The sequence below is a fragment of the Neofelis nebulosa genome, chromosome 14, assembly GCF_028018385.1.
Source record: "Neofelis nebulosa isolate mNeoNeb1 chromosome 14, mNeoNeb1.pri, whole genome shotgun sequence".
Taxonomy (NCBI): domain Eukaryota; kingdom Metazoa; phylum Chordata; class Mammalia; order Carnivora; family Felidae; genus Neofelis; species Neofelis nebulosa.
This window is the reverse complement of record NC_080795.1, coordinates 72,554,083-72,574,679: the sequence shown is the minus strand read 5'-3', so window position 1 is coordinate 72,574,679 and position 20,597 is coordinate 72,554,083. Positions and strand designations below refer to the sequence as shown.

General features: G+C 50.9%; 1 pseudogene; it reads left to right on the top strand.

The window, feature by feature from the left end:
• The window catches only part of LOC131494545 (endosome-associated-trafficking regulator 1-like), an 84,863-nt pseudogene that overhangs the window by 60,176 nt on the left and 4,090 nt on the right, over nucleotides 1–20,597 (top strand).

Below are 20,597 nucleotides of genomic sequence, written 5' to 3'. Positions count from 1 at the left end.
TTCTCCTGGATGTCATGGCAATGAATCTTTCCTGCCCCTCCCTCCACAAGACCTAAGACGGCAGACAGGGTTGAGGACTTGGCACGGGAGTCTCTTCAGCAAGACAATCCATCTGCAACGTCAGCTGCCGGTCCCCGGGGGAAGCAAGACAGCTTGGGGTGTTTATTCACAGCCCCACAAAATGCACTCAGCACATGTAGCTCTCTCTCCTCGGTCGCGCCTGCGACAGGCACACCTCACCTTAATGTGCTTTGCTTTATAGAACTTCACAGATGGTGCACCTTTTTTACAAATTAAAAAGTTGTTTGTGGCAACTTTACGTCAAACAAGTCCGTTGGCGCCTTCTTCCGACGGTATGTGCTCACTTTTATGTCTGTGTCCCATTTGGGTAATTCTTGCAACATTCAAACCTTTTCATCATTATTATACTTTTGATGGTGATCAGTGATCCATGATCCGTGACTATGTCTCACTGAAAACACATGACGGTTGGCATTTTTTTTAACCATAAAGTACTTTTTAATTAAGGCACGGACGTTAATTTTTTAGACAGAAAAAATGTGCCACTGCACACTTAATAGACTCCAGTATAGCGTAAACAAGTTTTACATGCCCTAGGAAACAAAAAACAAAATTTATTTGATTCGCTTTATTGCGTTATTTACTTTCTTGCAATAGTCTGGAATTAAACCCACGTATCTCCAAAGTATGCCTGTCTATTTCTTTGTGCACACAGGAAGTGCTAATAAATGCTTAACGGGCACCATCCCAGCTCCCACAGAAAGGATCCAGGACTGCTGAAAATCTCTGCCTACCACCACCCCAGCACCCACAAGGGACCAGCCCCTGGGAAAATGCCTACATTGTCAAGTTCCCAGAAATACCCGTAGTACTGCCCTTGCTTATAGGCATAAAAAGGGTAATCTGCTATTTGTATCGAACACCCTTCCTTAGATGTTAATTTATCTCTTTAACTGAGGCAATGCAGTTTCCGCCTCTAATTGAGACCCTTAATTATCCACACCTCTTACTACTGTTTACCGCATCGATTCCCTGCAAGACTGACCTTCTAGATGTAATTACAGAAAAGCTATTCCTTCAGCTTCATAGTGAAGCGGTACCTTTGATTTCCTGGAGGGCACTCACATTCCCACATCAGGTGAAACCCAAGGGTAAGTGAGTGATTCTTTTTTTTTTTTAAGCTCATATTCATTTTTGAGAGAGAGAGAGAGAGAGAGCACAAGCAGGGAAGGGGCAGAGAGAGGGAGACACAGAATCCGAAGCAGGCTCCAGGCTCTGAGCGGTCAGCACAGAGCCCGATGCGGGGCTCGAACCCATGAACCACAAGATCATGACCTGAGCCAAAGTCAGCCGCTTAAGCACCTGAGCCACCCAGGCGCCTCCTAAGTGAGCGATTCTGACTCTCCTTACCTGAGGGATAAAGAGAGAGGGAAAGAGGAGGAGACTCAACTAAAGGAAAAACAAAGTGTAAAAAAAAAAAAAAGCAATTCCACAATGGAGATCTGTTAAGCAAAATGATCTCAAAACGTGGCTTTAATACCTGGAGGCCGGGACCAAGCTAAGGCCAGATGTTCACCGAATCCTGTATCATTTTCCACTTCCTAGGCACCTGGAAAGACCAAAGGTCCCAGTAAGCGCTGCAGATAAGCTGATGCCCATGTGACCAGTTCAGGCCAAGGAGCGAAAATCCCATCAATGCATCACGCTCCATTTCCCCATAGTGGAAGCCATGGGTTAAGACGGTGTCCTACAAAATGGGGCAGCCGCCTTCAGGGGACCACGGCAGAGAGGACAGCTGCCCTGAAGAGCCACACCAGACTTTGCATGAGTCAGAGACTGGGGTCCGGGGTTGATTGGCTTCTGCAGCTTAAGCCTGGCCTTTCCAGAACAAGACTGATTTTCTATTATTTCCCAGTCCATGTTTAAAGGGTGTCATAAAATATTAAGGAAGCTTTAGTTGAATGAGACATTTTAAAATTATACAGCCTGGGAAAATGAGTTAGAGAATAGGGAAGTTACCTCATTCGTTTCTGCGCTTGACCTAAGCCTCAGTTTTCTCCTCAATAAAATGGACGTAAAAAATAACACCTATCTCAGGGAATTGCCATGAGGCTCTTAAAAAATAATCCGTTTAACAAACATACAGTCCTAACGATGGCCACTCACTGTTCTATCTCCTTACAAGTGTTAACATATTCAATCTTTGTATTAGTTTCTCAGGGTGTGGTAATAAATGACCCCAAACTAGGTATATTACAACATTTAGCAATTTATTCTTTCACATTTCTGGAACCTAGAAGTCAGAAACCAAGGTGTCACCGGGGCCATGCCCCCTCCAAAGGCTCTAAGGAAGAATGTAGGGCTCAAGAAATGAGATTGCAGTAGGAGTGAGACTTGCTTTGCATTGTATGCCTCTCTGTGCTGTTTGAATTTCTTTTACAAGGCATATGCATTACCTTTCTCCTTTTTAACACTGACGACAACATGAGTTTTGAAAATGAACTATCGTGGGGTGCCTGGGTGGCTCAGTTCGTTAAGCAGTTGACTTCGGCTCAGGTCATGATCTCACGTCTCGTGGCTGTGAGCCCCTCGTCGGGATCTTTGTTGACAGCTCCGAGCCTGGAGCCTGCTTCGGATTCTATGTCTCCCGCTCTCTCTGCCCCTGCCCTGCTCTCTCTCTCTCTCTCTCTCTCAAAAATAAATAAATAAACATTAAAAAAATTTTTTTTTAAACATAAAATAAAACTATCTCTAACAGTGAAAAGATGGACTGTGTCCCAGGAGAAGGGAATGTCAGGAATCAGGGAGTAGTTGGAAGGGTGTATGAGTTTACTTTGGTTTATTTCATTGTGGGGAGAAGACACAAGGCATTCCTTAGCCCTGAGCTCCTCCCACCTCCCTGGAAAGTCTGTCTAACTAGATGGGCATCAACTGCCACGTTTTCTGTCTCTTCTTTGCTGTCTGTTTATTGTTATGTTGTTTCTACAGATTTTGGAAATGACATGTGATTAGAGGTTGTCGATAGTTTCCCAATGTCGTCCTCCCCTTACTGTCCAAGAATCTCCCCGGCCACAAAAGACCCACACGCTATCTATCGCCTCTTACCCAGGGGTGGCTAAGTGTCGCCTCCGTAAGGCGTTTTTGGTCGATTCAGACCAGCAGCAGGAGCCCCACAAGTTATCACTCTCCTCGGCTCCTGGGAGAGTCGGGGCTCCTCACTGAGGCAACAGCTGCACATTGGTTCTACTTTCAATATGGCGCCCTCATTGGATGCCAGTGGCCAAACTGACACCATGGCTCTGTCCAGCTGATGGCAAATTTCAGCAGGGCAAAGGTGGACCAGAAGGAAGACTGTGTGCACAGGGTAAAGAGCATGGGCTGCAGGGCCAGAGAGGATAGACTTGGGTTTCCACAGACTCCAGACAAATTACTCCACCTCTGTTACCCCGTCTTCAAACAGTGGTCCACACAGTCCCTCTGGTCATGGAGGCTCAATGTGCTCGTGCTCATAGAGCACTTAGCACAGCACCTCCCCCACCGCGGGCCATCAGTGCTGGAGGCCATGTTGCTACTGCTGCTGACTACGTCGCGTTTGGGCTGGTCCTCGCCTGTTCACTCCTCCCACAGCCCCGCGTCTGTTCCCATGATGCTGTTCCAGCACTGGCGTCAGCCATGGAAAAAGGAAGCTGTAGGTGGTTATAATGGTGATTACTGTCAATGCTGATGTTTCAAGCTCCAAACTATAGCTTTCCTGATGAGGGAGACGGTCCCCTGGACGGTGTGGGGTGGTGAAGTCAGCACCACCTGCACACAGAGAAGACCTGGGTCCTAATTCCAGATCAGCCACCTGCTAGTGGGGTGGCCTTCAGCACATTGTTTAATAATTCTGAGCCTCGGTCTCCTTATCTGGAAAATGGGCATAATCATCGCCAATCCATCCAATGAATTTTTGTTAAGTTTTCTTAGGTGCTAAGTACTGTGCTCAGTGCTGGGGATGCAAGGACAGAGAGAACTCATCCCTAACTCAAAGATATCACCATCTGGAGTTCTCTGCTCCAGAGAACAGAAATGAAGGGCACGGGCTTTGGAATTGGACAGACCTGGGTTCAAATGTCAACTCTGAACTCACTGGCTGTGTGATCCCAGGCAAGTTAATCACTTTTGCTGGTCCTTTAGTGCCCTCTTCTTAAAATGAAGATGGGAACAGCAACACCTACGTCATGGGTGGTTTTGAGACCTCGGGTTACATCATGATGTGAGGTGCTTAGTCCAACGCTGATGGCCAGTAGGTGCCCGGGAAGGGCTAGCTATGGTGACAAAGTGCACTCGAGTGTGGCCAGAGCCGAGGGGGGAGTCTGTACTGCTTCCAGTGGATAATCATCCAGGGAGCCAGGCGTGTGGGAGTCGGGAGAGGCTTCCTCGAGACTGTAATGTCTGGACAGAATCTTGAAAAATAAGTAGATGTCTGCCAAAAGGGAAGGGAGAACCAAGAAACCCAATCAGGGAGCTACGGGAACTTCAGGATGCTAGGAGCACAGGGTACAGGGCAGGGTGGTTGGAGGGTGGAGGTTTGGCAATGACAATGGGGATAAATGACGGCCAGAGTCAGGAACCAGAGCACTGAGGGTCTTAAATGAAATTCCACAGAGCCCTGGCTTGATTCTCAGGGGACTGGGGAGCCATTGAGGACTCTTGAGAGCAGAGGACGATGCCATTAGATTACCATAGAAAGGATGGATATCCACGGAAAGGTTCTAAGGACAGCAGGGTGCTGGATGGTCTGGAGCGGGGCAGGTCTGGAGCCTGGGAGCTCGGCGAGGAGATGTCATCACAGCCCCGGGAGAGGAGAGGGAGAGAGAAGGGGGACTGTACCGGGGCAGAGCAGTGATTGCGGAAAGCGGCCATCCAGTGCACCCTCCCAGGTAAGCTGTGTTTGCTGTCACCTTTCCCCGTCCCTGTACCCTTCCGGTGTCTCCCTTTCCTTCCCTTCAACACCCCCTCACCCCTTCTCTCACTGCCTGTTCCTTTTCCCTCCCTCCCCTCCTCCCTTTCTCTCTCTCTCTCTCTCTCTCTCTCTTTCTGTCTCTGTCTCAGAGCTTTGTTTGGAGGAGGGAACTGGAAAACCCAGCTTTGGTTTAATGCAGACGTGCAACATCTCAGGGGGCGGGAGCCAGAGAGAAGAAAGGGGACGCGGAGATTCACTCTCATTCCAGTTTTGCTTTTTAACTTTTTTTAAATGTTTATTCATTCTGGAGAGAGAGAGAGAGACAGGGTGGGAACAGGGGAGGGGCAGAGAGAGAGAGGGAGACACAGAATCCGCAACCGCCCGACGCGGGGCTCAAACCCACGAACCATGAGATCATGACCTGAGCTGAAGTCAGACGCTTAACCGACCGAGCTGCCCAGGCTCCCGACCCGTTCCAAATTTTCTGAAAAGCGATTCCCTTTTGGCACCAGGACAAACTCCATGGGAAAATTAGTGACCCTCGTCTCCTGAGGACGGTCGCTGCACCCACTGCCTTTGGACCTCAGGTTGCTGGCCACCTCTGTAGCCAAATTGCTGTTTGGTTCCTGGGTCACCATCTTCAATCACACCCTCTGGCAACAAAGTGTGACGGTACAGCTTACAGCGAGGCAGGAGCTGGACAGGCGCTGGGCAAACGGAGCCAGGGACGACACCGTCCCTACACGGGGGTGCTCACCACCTGCGCAGGAGAACGCATACGCACCAGGAATTCCAGGACGGTGTAAAAAGTCTCACAGCAGAAGTCTGCACAAAATCCTGCGGGACCATGATCCTAACGACCGATTTACTGAGCTTATCCTAAGTTTCGGGAACGGTGCTCAGCCCGTTTCATAAACTACCCCATCAACGCCTCAGAAAACACCGCCCGTCTTGTTTGCCACGGTGTCCTCGCAGCTTAGCACGATGCCTGGCACGCAGGGGACACTCAAGAAGCATTCCGCTGAGAATAGCAGCCCCGTGGGGTCTCGGAATTACCTCCAGCTCACAGAGAAGGAGACGGAGGCTCAGAGAAGTGAGATCCCAGGTCCACGTTCACAGAGAATGTAGCAGAGCTGGGATTTGGCCCGGGTCTGGCTCAGCCTGTGACCTCGAAGGCTGTGCCCTGGGGCTGATTATAGGAAAAGAAGCAATGCATGGTCTTGGGGAAGGATGTGGTTGAGAAAGGCTTTCCAAGGGAGGTGATTCTCAAGCAGGCCCTTGAAGAAGGAGCTTGCCAGGTGGACAAGCAGAGGAGGAGCATCTGGGAGGATGGGGTCGGGGCTCGGGGGGGGGGGGGGGCAGTGGGGGAACCCAGTGCCGTGTGGCTGAACATCAGCTCATCTGGAGAAGAGGCAGCAGCAGGGATGTAGGGGCAGCGGGACGATCACTGGGGAGACTCAGAGGCCCATTCCCCTTCCACTTCCCTCTGTGGCTCTGATCTGGAAGATTCCTCTGAACGGTGCAGGCGGTGGTTACGCCTGTGTTTGATTTATTTTATAGCTGGGGTTCCGGAACTCTTGTCTTGGCTGCAACGTATAATGTGGAATTTCCCTCCCGAGCAATTCTTCATCGTTGGCAACACACCGGAGCGTGATTTTGGCACACTTGGGTGACGTGGCGGGGTCTCAGTTGGTGCAAGCCCGGGACGCCCCGTGTTGCTGCCCCAAATGCTCAGCCAAGGTGCGGGGGGCTCCTACCAGAGGGGTCAAACCTGCCACCCTCCTCAGCGGTGGCACCAGGAACACATCTTTGTTTTTCCCACATTGCCTTTAACTCCTCCACCGAGAGGAGGGGGAGAGCTGGGATACCGAGTGTTTTTGTTTGTATCTGTGTTTCCATGACTCATGATGTGACTTCATCTCTCCTGGGACACGTATCGCTTTCTACCTGCAGGTCGTGAAAAGGTACAGGCTTCTGAATCAAAACTTAGTTGGATTCTAGTCTCGGACGTCCCAGATTGATTTACTCTAGGACCTTGAGGAGGGGAGCGTCTTAACCTTCCCTAAATACTGGTTTCCTCGTCCGCAAAACGGAAGCGATAGTCATATGTACCTTAGAGGGATTTTATAAGGTTTTAGCAGTTACCTGGGTAAAACACCACGGGTGGCCCATTATAGGTGCTATGGACTCAATGTTTGTGTCTCCTCCAAATTTATATGCTGAACCCCTAGCCCTCAGTGTGATGATGTTCGGAGGTGGGGCCCTTGGGAGGTGATTAGGGTTAGATGGGGTCAGGAGGGTGGGGCCTTGGTCTAATGGGATTAGTGTCCTTTAAAGAACAGACACCAGAGAACCCTCTCTCTCTCTCTCTCTCTCTCTCTCTCTCTCTGTCTCCTCCATGCAAGGCCCTGTCTGCAAACCAGGAAGAAGAGAGTCTTCGCTAGGAACCAAATCTGCCAGCACCTTTGTCTTGGACTTCCCAGCCTCCAGAACTGTGAGAAATACATTTCTGTCATTTAACTTCCCAGTCTGTGGTATTTTGCTACGGCAGCCGGAGCTGACTGGGACAGCAGGTACTCAGTAAATACCAGGTCATATTCTATGGGTCTCATTTCCCTTCTCCTTGAGGGCAGGGTCCACCCTCCATCTTCCTGGCTTGCAGAGTAACTTCTAGATGCCCCATAAATGTTCGTGGAAGAATTCGGCAGTTGGCAAACGTGTGAGTAAATGGATGAGCGGGTGAGTGGGCGAGAGGCAGAGAAGCAGCCCATGGAATCCACAGACTGGAGCAGCAGATTCTCTTTCCCCCACCTCTTCCAGGGTACGAATATAGATTGACCTGGAGGCTGACCCTCACAAGCCCCTCCTGGCTCTCTAGAAGCCTTGCAGGGTGGCCTGGCCTGGGTACTGCCGTGGCTCCTTGCCCCAGAGTCAACCACAAGGCCCTGAAACTCCCTGTCTACAAAGAAGGTCCCCGGGTCAGCTGTGAAGAGAGAAGGGCCCCCAACCCAAGTGTGAACAGAGAAGGACCCCCTCCTCAGGTGTGAACAGAGAAGGATCTCCACCTCAGATGTGAACAGAGAAGTTCCCCCTCCCCAGGTGTGAACAGAGAAGGGACCCCACCCCGGGTGTGAACAGAGAAGTTCCCCCTCCTCAGGTGTGAACAGAGAAAGGTCCCCACCCCAGGTGTGAACAGAGATTCACATGTCAGCTGTAAACAGAGAAGGGCCCCACCCCAGGTGTGAACAGAAAAGGGGCCCCCTCCTCAGGTGTGAACAGAGAAGGATCTCCACCTCAGATGTGAACAGAGAAGGGTCCCCACCCCAGGTGTGAACAGAGAAGTTCCCCCTCCTCAGGTGTGAACAGAGAAAGGTCCCCACCCCAGGTGTGAACAGAGAAAGATCCACATGTCAGCTGTAAACAGAGAAGGGCCCCACCCCAGGTGTGAACAAAAAAGGGGCCCCCTCCTCAGGTGTGAACAGAGAAGGACCCCCTCCTCAGGTGTGAACAGAGAAGGGCCCCACCCCAGGTGTGAAGACAGAATGTCCCCACCCCAGGTGTGAACAGAAGGGTGCCTACCCCAGGCCTGCCAGGATGGGCTCTCCCTAGAACGCAAAATTTGCTTAAAGAAAGCCCAGAGTTCACCGTATTCACCATTTTAGTTCTAAAGAGGCCCTCGGGTTCCCCAGCCCAGCCCCCACCCCCCACCCCAACAGTTAGAATGCTGGCATTGGGTCAGTGGCCTTTGTTGCCCTGTCCCCAGATATCACCTCCTTAGCCCCCTTTCCCTCACCTCCTCCTCCCCGAGTCTGCACAAAAACACCATTTGTGGGAGCCAGGCTCCCAACCTTGGCACAGAGCCACGAAGTGAAGTAATTGTCAATTAGAACTTAATTGCTGGATTTAATTTCGGTTTTTTTTTTTCTTTTTGTCTCAATTGTTGAAAAAGTGCAGTTCCCACCTTCGAATGTCTGATGAGTTCCTTCTGTCTGCCCCAGGAAGGGATGGGGTTGGGGGAGGGAGAGGCAGAGACGGCCCGGTGGATTTTGCGTCTCGAAGAGAATTTACAAAGTTAACCTTCCCCAGGGGCTGGACGCCAAGAGAGAAGGAGAAATCTAACTCCAAGGCTTGGTGGCAAAGGACGTTGTCCCTTAAGGCCAAATTTTCAGTGACCTTCGATGACAACGGCGTCTGAGCCTGGCGGACGTGTGGCCTGTCGCTGCCACCACTCACAGAGGATCTCCGGGGAGCGAGGCACCTTGCACTGTCCCATCTACATCCTCCCGACAACCCTACCACCTACCACCAGAGGGTCACGGTCCGTCCCGTGGGGAGACAGGAGGAAGCCGAGACTCACTGGGCTTCAGCACCTTGCCCAAGGTCACACAGCTGGTGCTGGAACGTGAAAGCAGCACCCCACTTCCAGCAAAGGGCCCGGCAAGTTCTCCAGGCCCCGGGGGCCACTCCGGAAAAGATGGTGATCTGCATGGATCTGGAAAATGAGAGGGCGGGCTCACGCTCCCTCCTTCCTGCTCAAGAGCAGGGAGGCCCTACGGCCCACAGCCTACACACCCCCCTGCTCAATGGTGCCACACATCACAGGCCTCTGTAACCCACCCAAACTGCATCATTCCTCGGGCAGCTCCCGCCCGAACACCTTCCTTCCAGGCCCAAGACTGGCTTCCATCACAACTGCCCCGGCGTCTTCTGGGAACTAATGGCGCGAAGAGGGAACTCAGCTTGGCTCAAGGACCAGCCCCGTCCTGCCTCCACCACACACAGCTGCTGGACCCCTTAGCAGGTGCCCGGAACCGGGGTGTTCCTGACAGCAAGAGCTCTAGGAAGGCGCATTTATCTGCACACCCGGCTCAGGGTTCCTAAGGCAGAACCTCTGTGTCACTTATCACGGTGCCATCATGAAGGCCAGGTCATTCGGGGATTCGCTACACGAAACGCACTCGTCAGAAATCACAGCACTCACGTGGCCCCTTTTGCTCCTGTCACAGTTTTAATGGAAAGTGTCGCGCCCTGGCCATATTCTCCGATAGCCTCCAACAGGGCCAAGTCCTCAGATGTTTCCGCAAACCACGGCCCCCTGGCCAAATCCGTTCCCCTGCCTGGTTTTGAACGGCCTCAGGCTAAGAGTGGTTTTTGCATTTTTCAATGAGTAGGAGACAGCAGAGGAAATGATAAGCAGAAAAGAAAAATAGTATTCATGACATAGGAAAATCATATGAGATTCCAATTTCAGTGTCAATAAAGTTTTATTGGAATACAGCCACGCTCGTTCATTTGCATATTATACGTGGGGTAGTTGTGATAGAGACTATGTGGCCTGCAAAGCTTGAAATATTTCCTGTCTGGCCCTTAACAGGAAAAGTTTGTCACCCTCAGTCTAGATCCTTACAGCACTTTGGTACCCAGTCTATACCTTCTTTCCCAACCCGTGTGACAGATACCTCCACAAGCCTGGGCTCCTCTCCCCATTACATGGGACTCTGAGCTCCTGCCCATCCGCACTAATGCCCTGCCACAGGGCCCAGCAGGTCTGATAGGACAGTCACTGGCCCACACGTGTGGGCCACTGTCAGCAGTGAGAATGGCCCAGTGACGGAGTGTAAGCTTTGACTTTCGACTACTGGCTCCTCCATTTACCCCCTTGGGTCTCACTCAGCTCCCTCCTGTGAACAGGGAGGGAGTAGTAATCAAGCCCACGGCACCGGGCAGATGTAAGGATTAAATCAAAGATTTGGTTACAGGGCTTAGCACAGTGCCTGCCACACGGTGAACATTCAATAAATGCTGAGCTGTGGCTGATGCGTTACAGAGACAGGAATGTGATCTCCAAACCTTTCTCGGGAGCGTTTCTCAGAGTGGCTGGCCCGTCTCATGTCTCCAGTTCTCTTGCCCACTTTACCTCCTTCTTTCCTCCCGCCACCCAATTCGTGGGTTTTCCCTAAATATTTCTAACAGCTGTCTATGTGTCCCTTGCTGCGACTTAAAATGTTTTACAACTCAATTATCCTGGCTGTAAAATGGGCACAGGGCTTCCTCCCAATCTACCTGACAGAGCTGCTGAGCAAAGGAGACAGGGCAGAGGGTTTAGAAAAACATTTGTGGGGGTGCCTGGGTGGCTCCATCAGTTAAGCGTCCAACTTGGGCTCAGGTCACGATCTCACGATTTGTGAGTTCGAGCCCCGCGTCGGGCTCTCTGCTGTCAGCGCGGAGCCCGCGTCAGATCCTCTCTCTCTCAGTCCCTCCCCACCCTCGCACGTGCACGCGTGCACACGTGCTCTCTCTCAAAAATAAACGCTAAGAAAAAAAAAGAAATAAAATTAAAAGCAAAGAAATACTTTGTGAAGTGCAGGGCCCCCTGCAGATGTTCCTTGTGATTCTTAGTATCTTGGGAGGACAGGAGACCTGAGCTGTGAGTTGGATTGTGTCCCCCCCACAAAATATATAATCAAGTCCTAACCCCCAGTACCTGTGAACGTGACCTTATTTGGAAACTGAGTCTTTGTGGATGAGGTCCCACTACATTAGGGTGCAGTAACCAGTGTCCTCAAAAGAGGAGGGAAATTGGGACGCAGAGACAGAGAGAAGAATGCCTTATGACAAGGGGGACGGTCACAGGAGTGATGCCAAGCCAGGGAACGGCCAGGACGGCCGGCAACCATCAGAAGCCAGAGAAAGACAGGACGGATTCTTCCCTAGAGCCTTCAGAGGGAGCACAGCCCTGCTGACTTTCATGCTTAGCTTGTAGCTTCCGGAACTTTGAGACGGTGCGTTTCTGCGTGAGCCTCCAAGATCGTGGCTGTTATGGTGGCCCGAGGAAACTCGTATGAGTACGACGAACCTCTTACCGGTGAAGCCCCCAGAGCTACCCTCCGTCGGTTTACTCCGGCCAGGCCCCCTCCTGGCAGGGTTCCCCATCATGCCAGCCCCCAGACCGCGACGAACACAAGGCAGTGTGCCACCCCAGGACCTCAGCACGGCAGATGCCAGGGGCACAGCTGCTGACGTCGAAAGGCACCGTGCCAGCGCTCTGTGATCGAGCCAGGCCTTCCTCGCTGGTGGCCTTTGTTTGCTTGCAAAGGAGCAGAATGGAAAAGAGCCCATTTGAAAATGGGGCTGGGCTTCTGCATGACGCTTAGAGCTCATCAAGCCCCAATAAAAGTGAAAAATTACCTCTGGTGTCCCCAGAGCCAGAATTCATCTGTTATTAATGAAACCCACCCCAAAATAGAGCTCGGAGGAATGAGCCTCAGACAGATTTTTTTTTTTTTTTAAACAGTGAAAGAGAGTGTCCGCCCATGACCTCTGGGCTCGTATCGGGAGGTGTGCTTGTCCACCTTCTTGCCTACACCATTCCACCCCTCTGTCTGAGAAGGTCGCTTCCCAGGCCCAGATCTAATCCAGCTCAAATGCTGCCTCCTCCTCCATGAAGCTTTCCAGGATGTACTCCAACCAGGGCTGGCTTCCTAGATCTGTGACCTGTGCCGTCACACAGCCCCCTGAGCTCGCAAGGACCCACGGTTGAGTTAATGCCCTGCTGTCCGGTCTTGAAACTCCTAATCATTTTCAAACAAGCGGCCTTAGATTTCCATTTTGCACTGGGTCCCACAAATTCCGTAGCTGGTCCGAAGTCCTACCTTCTCCAGCCAACCAGGCAGAGCGATCTCTCCTCCCTCTGGACCCTCGAGATACCCACCGACCCATACATCCCGCCATTATTCACTCAAGGAATAGCATCAAGCACCAGCTGGGCAACGTGACTCAGCAGCCAAGAGGGCAATTCCAGCCCCCTGTCACACTCCAGGGTGAGGCAGTCAAATCGAACACAAGAAGGGCAGGGGCGCCTTGGTGGCTCAGTCGATTAAACATCCGACTTCAGCTCAGGTCATGAATGATCTCAGGTCCGTGAGTTCAAGCCCCGCATCGGGCTCTGTGCTGACAGCTCAGAGCCTGGAGCCCGCTTCAGATTCTGTGTCTCCCTCTCTCTCCGCCCCTCCCCCACTCATACTCTGTCTCTCTCTCTCTCTCTCTCCCTCAAAAATAAATATTTTAAAAATTAAAAAAAAAACCACAATAAGGGCAGATTCAAAATCCTCTTTCTTTCTCAAAGTGAGCTTCAATTTCTACTTGTGTGCAGATTCTATATACTCGTCACTTCTGCCCTAATAATACTTCAACGGCTCCTGCAATAAAGACCAAAAAATCCCTAAGTCGGCCTGTGGGACGTGACACACCCCCCACACCCCACCCCCATCTCCTTCTGTCCTGGCCGGGCGTCCCCAGACTTCTCATACTGGTGTGAGTCTGTTAAGGCTGCCACAGACCGGGTGACTTCCACAACTGAAACCGATTCGCTCACATTTCTGGAGGCCGGAGTCCAAGATCGAGGATGTCAAGGTGGGATTCTCCTGAGGCTTGTCCCCTGGGCTTGTCGATGGCCGTCTTCTGCCTCTGTCTTCATGTGGTCTCGGCTCTGGGCACACGCATCCCTGGTGTCTGAGCCTCTTTTGGTGAGGACCCCAGTCCTATTGGATTAGGACCCCACCCTTGTGACTCATTTAGCCTTAATTACCTCCTTAAAGTCCCCACCTCCAAATGCCATCATATGGGGGGTTAGGGTTTCGACACACGAATGGGGAGTGTGGGGACACAATTCAGCCCAGAATATACTCCCTGTGTCACAGGCACATGAAGTTTTCTCCGCTCAAAATGCCCTTTATTTCATAAGCTCCTGTGTGTCTTTCAGGTCTCAGTGCCAACATCACCGCCTCCCAGAAGCCCTCCCAGATTGCCCTGGATCCTCCACCATCTCACCCCACCCAGCACTCCAGCCTGCACTCCACCTGCGTGTGTGATTACCGGATTCGCCTGCGCCTCCTCCATCAGACTGTGAGTCCTGCTGCAGCCTGAACTCACGCTTCTCCCTCCTGTTGGATCTCCAGTCCCCAGCCCTGCTCTGGGAATATCGAAGGCGCCTGATTAATAGATGCTGAACTTACCTTGACAAGAGAAACCATGAGCTCCTGATGAGAACAAGACCCCTCTGCAGCCCCCCAAGACACTTGACAGTTAGTGAACACGCCATTAGGTAAACGGTCAGCCACAGGGAACGCGTCAGCTCTGCTCCCATGTCTCCCAGATTCCGCCCCAGGCTCTAGATTTTGGTAACTATAACCCAAACATACCAGCTTGATGTAAGATCTAGTTCTTATCTTGTGATGGTCAATTGTTAAATATTAACAGCCATCATTCACAAGGAGAATTTTTACGTGCCAGGAATTAACATGTATGTGTTATACATGTCATTTCATTTAAATTTTATCATAATTCTGGGAGTGCCTGGGTAGCCCCATCAGTTGAGCATCCATCTGGCTTTGGCTCAGGCCCTGATCTCGCAGTTTGTGAGTTTGAGCCCCGTGTCGGGCTCTGTGCTGACAGCTCGGAGCCTGAAGCCTGCTTTGGATTCTGTGCCTCCCTCTCTCTCTGCCCCTCCTCTGCTCTCTCTCTCTCTCAAAAATAAATAATAAGCATTAAAAAATTAAATCTTATCATAATTCTGTAAGATATTTAACCTATTTTTAGGTAAGAATTTGAGGTTTAAAGAGAATATCAATGAGAACTCTTTTTGGTGTAAGTGACAGAACATCCAGTTCAAACTGGCTTAAAAGAAAGAGGAAATTACTGGGTCTCACAACTGAAAAGACCAGAGGTGGACGAGAAGGGCTTCAGGCTCTGTGTGATCCAGGAGCTCATAAATGTCATGAGGATGCTGGCCCCATTTCTCTCTGCTTCTTCAGGCCTTTCCTTCCTCTGTGCTTTAATCTTCAGCTTGCTCCTTCTTGCAAAAGAAGTTCTTGATCACGAATCTTTACTCGTTACTGTTTTCCGGGGAAAAACACACGGTCTTTGCAAGAAGGCCCAACAAGGCGGTCTCTTTGCATCTCATCGGACCACACTGTGATTAAGTTAAGGATCCTAAAATGAAGATTTTCCTGGCTCATCTGGATGAGCCCTGAGTGCCATGACAAGTGTCCTCACAGGAGAGAGGCAGTGGGAGATTAGACACACCCAGAACAGGAGGCAATGTGACCACGGAGACAAGATTAGATTTATGGAGCCACAGGCCAAAGAATGCCAGGCAGCCACCAGAAGCTGGAAGAGGCAAGGAATGGATTCTCCCCTAGAGTCTTGGGGTTTGGCCCAGCAAGGTTGATTTCGGACTTCTGACCTCCAGAGTTGAGACAGGATACATTTCTGCTGTTTTAAGCTATGATGCTCTGATCATTTGATGTAGCAGTAATAGGAAACGAATACATCACCTGACACCCACACGCTTCTGGGCAAGGGCACACAGGACATGTTCGTGTCACCATACAACCTCAGCTGGGCACATACATGGTAGCTTCTGGATGTTGCTAGGGCCCCTCCCAGGACTTCGCGTTTGGCTTTGCAAGCAAGGGGGGGGGGGGAGCTCAGAGGAACAGGGTCGCTCTGGCCAGGTGCTGAGGCCAGACTGCAGAGGGGCATGGGTTGGAAGAGGACACGTGGAAGGACAGCCTCTCCCTGAGCCGCGTGACAGGTGATGCGGTGGGGGAGGGGAGAGGGGGTCTGCTCAGGTTCTGGATACCTTCTGAAGCTCGAACCGGTGGGCGTTCCGGATGGGATGACTGTGGCATGTGAGACGCGGGAAGAAGTCAAGGATGACCGCACGGTTTTGGTCGGAGCAGCTGAGAGGATGGTGTTGCTGTGAACGGAGAGAAGGAAGCGTCCCCACCCCGTATCGCGCGGTGTCCCCACAGCCCCATAACACAGGAAAGCCCTCTGGATTCTGAGTCCCCGGAGCGTGTCCATAATTTAAAAAGAGGTGGAATCATCTCTGTCTTGGTTTTTTTTTTCTCTTTCTTTCTTTTTCTTTTTTCTTTTTTTTTTTGCCTTTGCTGTTCCCTGTAGACCTTTCTCTTCCCTGCAGCTGCTGTTTTCCCCAGGAAACACCTGTTTCTCCCCACCCCACAGGTGATGCTCTCACCTCCCAGGATGCCTTCCCTTCGCCCCGGCTTGGTCTCTGTGCTGCCTTTTAAGGACCCAACTTGTGTTGCAAGTTGTCCCCCGGTCTCCCTGCGGATTGAGGCAGAGGAGCTTTTGAGGAGACTTCCCAGCTGATTAAGTGGCTTGGTCCCCACCCCCAGCCCCACCCCCCCTCCTTCTGTGCTGCTGACAGCCTGCTCGTCCCACAGATTTACAAGGAAGGGGTGTGGGGGGGCGTTGGGGATGAGCTGAAAGCTTGAAGCCTGAAATGCCAAAATCTGCACTGTCTCCAAGGTGGTGTTCGGGAACAGGAATCCGACAGCCACAAACCGAAACCCCTCATAGATGCTGTGTATATGTGTACTTGTGTGTGGATATGCGTGCATGTGTCCATGCATGTGGAGGCGGGGCGAGGTAAGGGTCTAGTGTCATTACGAGTTCTAGAGCCTAAACCATATTCTCCAGGGGAAGTCACAACATACAACTAATGAATCTGTTGTCTGGTCTGGGTGAAAGCATTTATTTGCTCTGTTAAAACCTCTCCTGAACTAAACGATAATCATAATCTTGACAATGATAGCTGCAGCCTCGGCAGTTGGTAGGTGCCCCTGTTACCATTTTACGGATGAGAAAACTGAGGCTGAGGTCATCTTCCCCGAGTCACTTGCTGGCTCTTTCCCAGCTCCGGTCCTCTGCACTTGACTATTTCCCCTGCCTGGCTTTCCTCCCACCGCCTGGCTTTCCCCTCCCCGGGGCTCTTCGGCAGCTGTGTCCTCATCCTTCTCACCCTTCATGGCTCTGCTCAAATGTCACTTCCTCCAGGAAGCCTCCCCTGACCATTCTCTACAGTAGACCCCACCCACCCCCCCGCCCACCACTCCTGGTTTCTATCCAATCACTCCATGTTCTTCTCAAAACTTGACGTGATCTAAGTTGTTACTGTTCATTTATCTACCTGATTAGAGTATGCCTTTCTCCCTTAGAAAATAAACTCCCTCCTCCTGGAAGGTGGGCATCTACCCTGTCTTTTTCACTCCCACGGCCCAGAAGCTAGAGCAGGACTCAGTAAACGAAACTCTGGCCAGGTCCTCAATTTTACTGCACCGGTCCCAGCATTTTGTGCCTTCCTCTGCATCACTGTTCACTGCACAGTGGGCCCCGTGGTAAGCACGTTCCTGATCCAGACGGGAATGTTCCAGTGCTCTGAGCACAGAGCTCCTGCCGCTGTCCTGCAGAGAAGGCCCCAGGTGCAGGCCGAGGTGACCGCGGGAGACCCAGCAGAAGAGCATTTCGGTTTCTCGGAGATAAAGTGACCTGGGGCAGAGTGTTCGCTCCAAAACTAGAGACAAGGGGACCGATTTGAGAGGCGCTTAGGGGGTAAAAGCAACAATACAAACCAGGGGGAGAGGAAAGTCTCGAGGAGGACTCCGAGATGCCTGGATGGAGACAGGGAATACCAGAGGGGCTGACCTTGGGGTCACTTACTCCAAAGACACTTTTCTCCCGGGGAACAAAGGATGCTATAGCGTCAAAGGCTAATGTCCTGATGAAACGGTCTTCCAAAAAAAATTACATTTTAGGTAAGCTTCTCAGCCTTTAAATGTCCAGGAGAAGTTTTTGCCCGCCTGATGGACGTGTTCTATAATCTGTACTGTCTGATGTGGCAGGAGAGTCACATGTGGCTGCCGAGCAGCTGAAATTTTACCTAATTTATTCTGGTTTTGGCTGGTGACTACCATATGGGACGCCACAGCTCTAGATGAAACGACCAATTCACGGGAAGTATGGAGGGTATACTCGAGCACGTGAACGTGCAAGCAGCGAAGTCCACATGGGAGAGGCTCTCCCGGGGCCCAAGCAAAAACTGGTTTCTTCTGCAAATAAATTGCAAGGGTTAAAAAAGAGAGAGGCAGACGGGAAATCTGTACATTAAAGGATACTTCAATGACATATTAACCAATCACAATGCGTGGGTCTTGTCTAGATCTGACTCAAACGGAAGAATTGTAAATAAAAGTACATTTACGGGGGCCCCCGCATGGCTCAGTGGGTTAAGTGTCTGACTTCCGTTCAGGTCACGATCTCCGGGTTTGTGAGTTCGAGCCCCGCGTGGGGCTCTGTGCTGACAGCTCAGAGCCTGGAGCCTGCTTCGGATTCTGTGTCTCCCTCTCTCTCTGCCCCTCCTCAGCTCGTGCTCTGTCTCTCTCTCTCTCTCTCTCTCTCTCTCAAAAATACATAAACATTAAAAAAATACATTTACTAGGGGTGCCTGGGTGGCTCAGTCGTTTAAGCGTCCGACTTCAGCTCAGGTCATGATTTCACGGTTCGTGAGTTCAAGCCCTGCGTCGGGCTCTGTGCTGATGGCTCAGAGCCTGGAGCCTGTTTCAGATTCTGTGTCTCCCTCTCTCTCTGACCCTCCCCCGTTCATGCTCTGTCTCTCTCTGTCTCAAAAATAAATAAACGTTAAAAAAAAATTTTTTTAAATACATTTACTAAATAATTAAATATTTGAACACCATCCATAAAATTGTTGATATTTTAAAAATCATTTTTAATGTCATAATGGCCTTGCGGTTATGTTTATTATGTTTCAGAGATACATATTAAAATGCTATATTTATGGATCATGTAATACGACGCCCAGTATTGGCTTTAAAATAAGGGAGGGGACGGGCGCCTGGGAGGCTCAGTCAGTTGAACGTTGGACTCTTCGTGTCGGCTCAGGTCATGGTCTCACAGTTGGTGACATCAAGGCCCTCATTGGGCTCCAAGCTGTCAGTGCAGAATCCTGCTTGGGATTCTCTCTCTTCCTCCTTCTCTGCCCCTCCACTGTTCACACACACTCTCTCTCTCTGTCTCTCTCAAAATAAATAAACTTAAAAAAAAAAAAGAATTTAAAATAAGGGAGGGGAAATGGATAGCAGTAGGAATAAGACAGGATTATCCTGAGTTCATGCTGTTTCGGGAGACCATTGTGTCATTTTTGCCTATGTTAGGACTTTCCCCATAATTATAACATTAAAAATTATATTAAGCAACATGAACCTGCTCCCAAATAAAAGCTATTTTAGGCATAATCTTGCCAGGCCACCTGGGTCCCCTATGGATGTGCTATCATAATATCCCGTGTCCCTTCCCACAGCAACAGGACTGCATTTGAGTGACACCTCTCCTCCCCGACTTGCCAAACTTCTTTCCGGTATTGTAAAAGCAAAAGAAACCTTAAAGGAAGATGCTCACTTATTTTCACCTCTTAAAAATCAGTCTCCAAAGGAGGAGCGTTCCTCACTCTTTCCAAATGATTGCCCTCTACCTCAGGATTATTTCCAACTCCATCTAAAAACATCTTGACCTACAGCCTCCCTCCTCTCTTCTCCCTTCCCCCTCCCCCCACCAGCTCTGCATCCCCAGGGGCTGGACCACTTTGACCTCCCCTGGCAGTGCTGCCCTCCCTCTCGCCTCTTGCACGTGTGGTCTGTGCGTCTGGAACACCCCGTTACATGATCGGCCCGAGAGGCAGAGCAGGTGCAAAGGCGGAGAGAGGGTCGAGCGCAGAACAGCAACTTGAGTTCCAGGAAATTTAAATTTTTTTTTTTAACATTTATTTATTTTTGAGACAGAGAGAGACGGAGCATGAACGGGGGAGGGTCAGAGAGAGAGGGAGACACAGAATCTGAAACAGGCTCCAGGCTCTGAGCCGTCAGCACAGAGCCCGACGCGGGGCCCGAACTCACATACCGCGAGATCGTGACCTGAGCCGAAGTCGGACGCTTAACTGACTGAGCCACCCAGGCGCCCCGAGTTCCAGGAAATTTAATAAGCAGCGTTACAAAACTGAGAGCCATCCTGGGCAGCGTAGCTGGGGACATCTTTCACAGGCGGCTGCCCTTTCTCTGCAGTCATTCTGGGCCATATGTCTGTAAGTACTAATTAGGATTCTAACATTCACAGACACCGAATTATCGGTGGCTTCAACAAGACAAGAGCTGGTTTCTCACTCAGCAGGAGGTTTTCGGGGAAGGTGGGTTTCTCTGCCCCAGGATTGGGTCCAGCGAATCAACCAACCAAGTCTGATGCACAGTTTGGTAAAGGCTTCTCTGAAGTCCTGCACGAAGGACACACGCCTGTTGGGGGAACCCATCCGTCTGGGCTCACGGTTGGATCTCGGCGTTTAGCACATTGCCGTCACATCCTGGCAGACCCCTGGGAGGTGCCGTGCTTCGCACACAACCGAGATTCAATAAATGTTAGCTGAATTGATTTAAATCTGTGCGCCTGCAAATATACGTGTATGTGTGTGTAGACGTGTTTATGCAGAGATCTCTGCCAAAACAACATACGGGAAAACGTGTCATCTCTGTGAGAATAGAAAACAAGGGAAGTGCCACTCCATTGTTCAGGTAATTCTTTCTCCAGTTCACCTTGGAGAAGACACTGTCCATATCTGAACAGGACATTGTCAGGGCTTCTGTTGGCAGCCGTCATGAAAGAGGGTCACGCCCTCTCCTCCCGTTCTCTTCCCGTCCTTCTGACCATCCTTTTCACATCTTCTCTGTGAACTGTCTTCGTCTGCCTGTTTCTCAAACGGTGA